We start from the raw sequence: 8,644 nt of genomic DNA, 5'->3' as shown, positions 1-8,644 counted from the left end.
TACAGCAACAGACCATACATTCTGCTTCCAACAAGAGATACACAGATTTTCCAATCTTCCAATTCTGTGTCACTAGTTGGCATGCCACTACTAAAAGAAAAGTAATTAGTTCTTTATAACATAGGTCAGATTGCCCTTCTTTAAAAATAGTTAACAATCATAAACTTGGGGTCCAGTCCACATGTTGACCTGTACTATAGCTTATTTCTGCAGATTCCCTCTGCTAGAAGGGCCATGTTGCAGGTCAATTTTGCGGCTTCCTAAGAAATTCAGACTTAAAAGTTTCTCACCCTTATGGAAGTCTGTGGACAATGCCTGCTTAGAATTGTGGATGCACGAGTTGTTGGTAAATGACCAAACTTTGTACCAAGCTACAAAAATTGCACCACTTCCTGGAATCATAGACTTACAGAGGTAGAAGCGATCCTGGAGGTCAACCCTCTGCAATGTAGGAACCACAACTAAGGAATCCTTTGCAGATGGCCACCCAACCACTGCTTAGAAACCTCCAAGGACAGGGAGTCCAGCACCTTCTGAGAGAGTCTGTTCCACTCTCGAACAGCTCTTGCCATCAGATAGTTCTTCCATTTAGAATCTCCTTTCACAGAATCATAGAATCAGAGTTGGAAGAAACCAGGAAGGTCATCTAGGGTGGTACATAATAATAATAATAATAATAATAATAATAATAATAATAATAATAATAATAATAATTTATTATTTAAACCCCGCCCATCTGGCTGGGCCTCCCCAGCTTCCATAGAAACCAAAAATACAGTAAAATATCACACGTTAAAAACTTCCCTGAACAGGGCTGCCTTAAGATGTCTTCTGAATGTCAGGTAGTTGTTTATCGCTTTGACATCTGATGGGAGGGCGTTCCACAGGGCGGGTGCCACTACCGAGAAGGCCCTCTGCCTGGTTCCCTGTAGCTTTGCTTCTCGCAATGAGGGAACCGCCAGAAGGCCCTTGGCGCTGGACCTCAGCGTCCGGGCAGAATGCTGGAATAACGAATTGGAAGAGACCCAGGCATCATCCAGACTGACTCCCCCCACAAAACTCGTAACCTCATTAAGGGCCCGAGTTGCAGAAGCGTCATTTATTATAGGAAGATGTCTATCCTATCTTCTCCCAGTCTCTTCTTTTCCAGGCTAAACAGATGCAGCTCCTTCAACTGTTCCTCATAAGGCCTGGTTTCCAGATCCTTGATCATCTTGGTCACCCTCCTCTGCACATGTTCCAGCTTGTAAACCATCCTCTTAAATTGTGGTGCCCAGAACTGGACACAGGACTCCAGGTGTGGTCTCACCAGGGCAGAATAGACTATGACTTCCCTTGACCTGGACACTAGACTTCTGTGGAGCCAGCCTAGAATAGCATTAGGGTCTTCATGCTGCTGCATCTCACTGTTGACTCATGTTAAATGTGTGGTCTACTAAGACCCCTAGATCCTTTTTACATGTCCTACCAGCAAGCCTCAAGAAAAGGCCTCAGGTTGTGTGAAGGTCAGTAATGAAGCCTCTTCAATGCTTCCTTGCCTGGTCTGAGGAGAGACAGTTGGAGGTCTAGGCCTCAAATCTTTCAAGTTTCGGCCACTTCAACCTTCCTGGCCTAAAAGAGCAGATTTTAGCAGGGAAAGCCCCCCCCCCCCCCCCGAACACACTCAGAGACGGAGACTTAAAGCACAGACCTGGAAAGAACAGGGCAAAATTTAAGTGTGGCTAAGCCCTTAGATTTAAAACAGAAGGAAATGTTCCTCTCTCCTGACGCTCAACCTTTCCGAGCAATGGAACCTCCTGGAGTAGAACCAAATGTGCACCCAAATGTTAAGGCAGGCCTAGGCAAACTCGGCCCTAATGTTTTGGGACTACAACTCCCATCATCCCTAGCTAAGAGGACCAGTTGTCAGGGATGAATCCCGATTCTGTTTGCTGCTACCCTTCCCAATTTGGTGCCACCTGCAAATTTGATGAGCGTCCCATCAATTCCTCCATCCTTAGTCATTAATAAAGACGTTGAACAACAACGGACCCAGGACAGAACCCGACAGCAGACCACTTGTGACTTTTTTCCAGGATGATGAGGAACCATTTATAAGCCCTCTTTGGGCTCATTCAGTCAACCATCTACAAATCCACCTCACAGTCCAGAAACTTCATATTAAACCCCTTTGGAGTATTTCTTACAATCATATGGTATATAAATTTTATGAAATGAATGAATAAATGAATAAAATTATACCAGTAAAAGCAAAACTCAGCCAAGAATGTTTCTCTGTGCATCTCCTCAGATGTCAGACCCACTGAGTTAAAGTGTGTGGAGATTATTATTTATCAAATGCCTGGCTGAAGGGAAAGTGTTTGGGCATTTGCCTGTGGAAGCAACAGGAACACTTTGTAAGGGGGCAGGGGCAGCCTAGGATGCTTCACGGTTTGAGGCAAAGCAGGAAATTTCGCCCTGCCTTCTCCTCTTCAGCCTCTCGTGCAGCCTCCACATCCTCACCCCAAGAATCATTAGGTATTGTTTCTATAATGGTGGGAGTTTAGTAAGCGCTCCACTGATTTCCATTGTTGAAGGGTTGAGGAGCATGCCACTCAGGGCTTATTCATACGCATGCTTTAGCAACAACTGTTGGGTTAATGGGTTTTTATTTGCCATTCTAATTCGGTTTTTCATTACTAAATGGGGGGGGGATAGAGCAGATGGTAAGGCGTTATAGTGGGTCAAAGGGAAAGTTCCGTTATATTTGGAAAAATCCCTAAAATATAAAGAGAAGAGGCTAAAACAAAGTTTTTGCCACAGTCTCCCTAAGCTCCAACTTCTGAAAAGGATAGGACTGTGACCTCTTAGCAGCATCAAGGCCAACATAGCTCATCACCAGTTCTCTAGTGGGAATCAGGCAGTGATAAAGCAGGACAGGCTAAACATTGGACCCAGTAGCCTTGTGGCCATTGCAGGTTTTCTACAGTTATTTTCATCTTTCATGATTCATGTAAAAGGAAGAGAGCTATGTGGAGCTGTAATCCAAAGACAACTACTTGTGTTTCATCACTGCAGTGATGGCCATTGTCAACACTGAATCCGATGCCATCTTAAGTTCTTGTTCCCAGGTGCTCCTTTGTGTTCAGATCAGGCCTCAGCACAATCATGTAGCACTTGGGGAGGAAGATGCAGCCCAGAAGCCCAGCACTGGAGGCCAACATAGAGAAGATCTGCACGGCCACCATGTACTTGCCCTTGGTGCTCAGGTAGGTGGGCACAAAAGACACCCAAACGCTGCAGAAGACCAGCATGCTGAAGGTGATCAGCTTGGCTTCGTTGAAGGAGCCGGGCAGCTTCCTGGCTAGGAAAGCCACCGTGAAGCAGGTGGCAGCCAAGAAGCCCAGGGAGCCGAGGGCAACGTAAAACATGGCCACAGACCCTTCGTTGCATTGCAGGATGATCTCTTCCAGCTGGGAGAGCATGTCGGGCTCTGGGAATGGGGGAGAAGAGCCCAGCCAGATGGTGCAGATGAGAACTTGCCCCCCCCCCCCCGCTGAGAGACTTCAGAGAAGTGTGATTAGCCCAAGGTTACCCAGCAGCTGCATGTGGAGGAGAGGGGAAACGAACCCGGTTCACCAGATTACGAGTCCACCGCTCTTAACCACTACACCACACTGGCCTCTCTGACAGGGAAGCTGTATGCCCAGGATCCTTTGGGGGACGCCATGTGCTTTAAATGCTCACTGGATGCACTTTAAATCAAAGGATCCTAGAACTGTTGATTTGGGAGGAACCCTGAGGATCATCTAGTCCAACCCCCTACAATGCAGGAATCTCAACTCAAGAACCCATGGCAGGTGGCCGTCCAAGCTCTGCTGAAAAACCTCCAAGGAAGGATAGTCGACTGCCTTCCGAGGGATTTCCTCCCACTGTCAAGCAGCTCTTGCTGCCAGGAAGTTCTTCCTGGAGTCGGAATCTCCTTTCTGGTCGCTTGAAGCCATGGCTTCAGGTCCTGAGGGCCTCTGGAGCAGGAGAAGACAAGCCTCCTCCCTGGGACGCCCTTGAGATGTTGACAGGGCTCTCATATCCATGTCCGGAGGGACAGGGAGCAAAACATCTCTCTCTCCCCTTTCCCCACCCCATGCAGAATGGCAAGGGGTCTGTGCATCCGGCTGGGAAGAAGGTGGTGGGAGTGTGGAGCCCAGCCAGGGGCTGGCTGTGGGCAGGATCCTTGCACTGCTGGGGGTTGGACTAGATGCCCCTTGGCACCCCTTCCAACTCTTCCATGCTCTGATTCTCTTGAGCAGCTGAAGGAACGGGCGGGGGAGCAAGATGCAGAAGAAAGGGAGGCACAACCACACACCCCACCAGCCCCCTCTGGCCTGACCCACAGTGGCCTCATCCCAGCACACTTTGACCCCCCTGGTTTTATTTTTCTTCATTCAGCTGCCGGATAACCCAGCTGATGTCACAAAGTGCTGCTTTGCAAGCAAGCCTTATAATGCCCTGCAAGGGGGGTGCCTGTCAGATGACAGTGAGAGTTGGTAGAGAAAGATGGATTCTCCAGGTAGGAGGCCTAGAGGAGATGAGTGGCAATATTATTATTGTGAGGTGATGCTATTACAATTCCAAAGGGAATGTCAAGCAGGGAGGGAGGGGGAAGAGAAAGTGGAGTTCTGGTGGAGACGGAAGATGGAAGGAGGCTTGGAAAGGGAGTTTGAAGGGGGGGGTGAGTCGGTGGAGAGCTGTGGGTTCTAGAAGGGTGCACGAGGGGAGGGGCTGAAGCTGAGCTGGACTTAGAAGCAGCAGCACAGCCGCCATCGCTCTGAGCATGTGGCCGTTCAGTGCTGAGAGAAGGGGGTCTCTCCCACCTTGGCGGCAAGAGGATTCCATTAATTCAGGTGAGCCATGGAGCCAGGGCTTGGCTTGTACAGAAATGGTACCTCAGGTTAAGAACTTTGTTTCAGGATGAGGACAGAAATAATAATAATAATAATAATAATAATAATAATAATAATAATAATAATAATTTATTATTTGTACCCCGCCCATCTGGCTGGGTTTCCCCAGCCACTCTGGGCGGCTTCCATAAAAACCAAAGATACAGTAAAATATCACAGATTAAAAACTTCCCTGAACAGGGCTGCCTTAAGATGCCTTCTGAATGTCAGGTAGTTATTTATCGCTTTGACATCTGATGGGAGGGCGTTCCACAGGGCGGGCGCCACTACCGAGAAGGCCCTCTGCCTGGTTCCCTGTAAGTTGGCTTCTCGCAATGAGGGAACCGCCAGAAGGCCCTCGGCGCTGGACCTCAGCGTCCGGGCAGAACGATGGGGGTGGAGACGCTCCTTCAGGTATACTGGGCCGAGGCCGTTTAGGGCTTTAAAGGTCAACACCAGCACTTTGAATTGTGCTCGGAAACGTACTGGGAGCCAATGTAGGTCTTTCAAGACCGGTGTTATGTGGTCTCGGCGGCCGCCCCCAGTCACCAGTCTAGCTGCCGCATTCTGGATTAGTTGTAGTTTCCGAGTCACCTTCAAAGGTAGCCCCACGTAGAGCGCATTGCAGTAGTCCAAGCGGGAGATAACCAGAGCATGCACCACTCTGGCGAGACAGTCCGCGGGCAGGTAGGGTCTCAGCCTGCGTACCAGGTGGAGTTGGTAGACAGCTGCCCTGGATACAGAATTGACCTGCGCCTCCATGGACAGCTGTGAGTCCAAAATGACTCCCAGGCTGCGCACCTGGTCCTTCAGGGGCACAGTTACCCCATTCAGGACCAGGGAGTCCTCCACACGAGCCCGCCCCCTGTCAGTACTTCTGTCTTGTCAGGATTCAACCTCAATCCATTAGCCACCATCCATCCTCCAACCTCCTCCAGGCACTCACACAGGACCTTCACTGCCTTCACTGGTTCTGATTTAAAAGAGAGGTAGAGCTGGGTATCATCTGCATATTGATGAACACCCAGTCCAAACCCCCTGATGATCTCTCCCAGCGGCTTCATATAGATGTTAAAAAGCATGGGGGAGAGGACGGAACCCTGAGGCAGCCCACATGTGAGAGCCCAAGGGTCTGAACACTCATCCCCCACCACCACTTTCTGAACACGGCCCAGGAGGAAGGAGCGGAACCACTGTACAGCAGCTTGTTTTAGGTAAAGTTTTGAAGATACGATCCCACTGATGAGAAAGTCTCCAGGCCTGTAGTAATTGCGAGCATCTGTTTCATCCCTGACCAGATTCAAAGGACACTTTGCCTTCTGGTTCCCACAGACTCCATGGGGCATCATTAAAAGCAGGAGGAGGAGCAGGGGTCTCATTCTGACTCTCCTTCCTACAACTGTATTGTCAGTAGCCCCTCTTACTTCCTAGACCAGGGAAGCAGAAGAAGAGAAAACTCTGGTGAGACCCAAGTGACAGAGACTTTCGTGATCAGGGTGAAGCTCAGATCTGGCTTCAGAAGTATTAAGCACTATATCTCTAAGCTCTAAATCTTGACTCTGTGTGTCTCCAACACAGAAAATGTTCTTTGCACTAACTTTCCCCTCTCTTGTCACAGTGCAATTAATATTGTCATGTTGTTGTTGCTTCCGAGGCTTACGCCACCTGCAGAAATATCTCTTGAGCTTTAAAAGAAGAAATCACTATGATTTAGATGATTATACATGGATAAAATTTCACCTCTGCAGCTTTTTGGAGTCTTGAATGGCTCAAGCTGCAGAGCTGGAGATAAACATGCTTGTGTTAAACATCCAGAGTTTGACATAAGTCAATGTGTGAGTTTGGGAGGGGGGAGTTTGGCTTGAACTTTGCTCACAAGAACCAAAGAAGAGCCCTGCAGCAACAAAGGCCCAACTTGTCCATTTCTCCAGCCAAACAGGACAACAAGTGAGTGGGGAAACACAGGTTTATTCAGGCTAGTTTGAATAGTCCAGTGGAGTCATCTCCCAAGGCTGGACAAAGGACACCGGGTGATACTGTCATCTGCTTTCTTGATGTGTCTTCTTCTCCCTCGCCCTCCCCTGCGGTCTCTGCTGTGCCCCTATTGGTAGAAAGGGGTCTTTGTCCTTGCATGGACATGTCCTTATTGCCTTGCTTGTTTTCCAACATTTGCCTTCTCTAAAGCCACTTCCGCCCTAAAAGGAGGTGGAGTTGGGGGCTTCACGGCCCCACCACGTGGGCGGCGGCTGGAGCAATTGGGGGAATTCCCAGCAGCGTCATCCCCTGGCCAGCCAATTGGCTGGCTCTGGGGGCGTGGCCTGACATACTTAAGCCAGGATCTCCCTCTTTCCCCGCCTGCCAGCTGTTCCTGTTTCCCACCCTCCCACTCTATAAGGTTTTCGTTCCTTGGCCTTGCTATGGACCTCAGTTGGTCGCCGTTGAGCGGTCTGGTAGGAATTTTTGCACTTGGCAAATTGCCACTAGCCACTTGGTTTTCGCCTACCTCGTAGTCAATCGTCAGAACTTTCTGGGTATTGGCGGTTAGGCATTCGTATAGTTTTGTAGGTAGAAGAAGGGAGGTAGCACCATCACTTGCCTCGCATATTGAAGGGTAGTCCGATAAAGGATTCTGGGGGGCGTGGCCCTGTCCGAAGCCAATGGAGGTGAGGGCCTAAGGCACGCCCCCCTATTGGTGACCCTGGGGGTGTTCCTAGTTGATGTGCTTCAGCAGGACGCCCCCTACTGGTGGTTAACCCTTCCCGGACTTCAAGCAGACGGGCTGAAGTCAGATATAGTCTGTTAGGACCAATGCCTAAGCCAATACCGCTCATCACCTGTAACTAATGAAGCTGTTGCCTTATTTAGCCCATTAACCTTAATAATTGTGTCATGTGTCTTTATTTTCATGGCGGGGGGGGGGGGGGACTCGCCACACAACAATTTGTCTAAATACAAGCAGACGAAACAGCAAAAGGAAGAATTTCTGTGGTCAACTCGATGGCTAGAGGTGGGTGTCAATCTAAGGTCAAACAAGTTTTGTGATTTAGATGCTACTCGTTGGGGCAAGGGATGTAGGACATAACACTGAATTCAGCTTACGGGATAAATTGTGGAAAACTGATCTGAAATTCATAGCATGTTATACTTTGAAAGAAAATTATGTGAAAATTATTTATAGATGATATCTGGCACTGAATAATTTAGCGAAGATGTGGGGCTACCTTGGAAGGTGACTCAGAAATAACAACTAATCCAGAATGCAGCTGCCAGACTGGAGACTGGGACCACATAACCCCAGTCCTAAAGGATCTTCACTGGCTCCCAGTACATTTCTGAGCTCAATTCAAATTGCTGGTGTTGACCTTTAAACCCCTAAATGCCCTCGGCCCAGTATACCCGAAGGGGCATCTCCACCTCCATTGTCCAGTCTGGACACTGAGGTCCAGCTCCGAGGGCCTTCTGGCAGTTCCCTCACTATGATGTTACAGGCACCTAACCAGAGCAAGACAATGAACAGGCAGGGCGGGTCTCAGATGGAGCTGGTAGACAGCCGCCCTGGACACAGAATTGGCCTGTGCCTCCATGGACAGCTGTGAGTCCAAAATTACTCCCAAGTACAAACTTGGTCCTTCTCTTGGGCTCAAGGGAGAAACACATTGCTGGTGGGATTTGACTGACAATCATTAACAGACATGCTTTACCACTAGCTGTTCAGTTTAATA

The sequence above is a fragment of the Podarcis muralis genome, chromosome 18, assembly GCF_964188315.1.
Source record: "Podarcis muralis chromosome 18, rPodMur119.hap1.1, whole genome shotgun sequence".
In the NCBI taxonomy this organism is placed as follows: domain Eukaryota; kingdom Metazoa; phylum Chordata; class Lepidosauria; order Squamata; family Lacertidae; genus Podarcis; species Podarcis muralis.
The sequence above is the reverse complement of the archived record's forward strand: the minus strand, read 5'-3'. Positions refer to the sequence as shown.